The sequence below is a fragment of the Mustela nivalis genome (genome assembly GCF_964662115.1).
Source record: "Mustela nivalis genome assembly, chromosome: 6".
NCBI lineage: Eukaryota > Metazoa > Chordata > Mammalia > Carnivora > Mustelidae > Mustela > Mustela nivalis.
The window spans coordinates 129,455,800-129,456,515 of record NC_139025.1 but is presented as its reverse complement, the minus strand read 5'-3'; positions in this window follow the sequence as shown (position 1 = coordinate 129,456,515).

Genomic DNA, 716 nt, shown 5'->3' with positions numbered 1-716 from the left:
CATGCATGGTTTTTTTTTTTTTTTTAAGTAGTGGCACAGATTCACTGGGGAGACTCTGAGAAGGTCCAGTCCCTTACCTGAATTAGAACTTGGCATTGTTCACACAGAACTAGAAAGCATGGCAGACAGAGCAAAACCCAGATGGCTTGTATCCAAATACAGACGGACAGTCTGTGGTAAGAATGTGGTCGTCCCAGCCTGGAAGGCTAGTGCCGTAGGGTGACCACCATACCACTGTTGCCTGGGATGGAGGTGTCTCCCAGGACATAGGACATTCAGTGCTAAAACCAGGACAGCCCGAGGCACACCAGCATGGTTGGTTCACCCAGTGAACCCAGTGTAGACTGGAGAGATTAGTAAATCATGGCTGTTTCTTAGATGCTTGAAAAACTTTCAACTGTTTGAGAAACAGAAGAGTTTTTAGATACACTTACCTGTGTATAACTTTTTACCACGAAGACCACAAATATCTCTAGTCTTCCTCTCCTGCTGAAGTTAACACATTTAATAGACAAGAGATGTTTGGGCGGGCCATTCCTAAATTCATTCTTTCCTGGGGTAGGGATGCTATTATTTAAAACGCATTTTAGTTTCTATGACCCCAAGACTTTATCCTCCAAGAAAGGCAGAAAGGAAGAAGTCCCGTAAGAATTCACTGTTTTTCCCCCAGAAGCCCAGCGTGGACTCCTGTGTGCCCAGGCTGCGGCCACAGCATA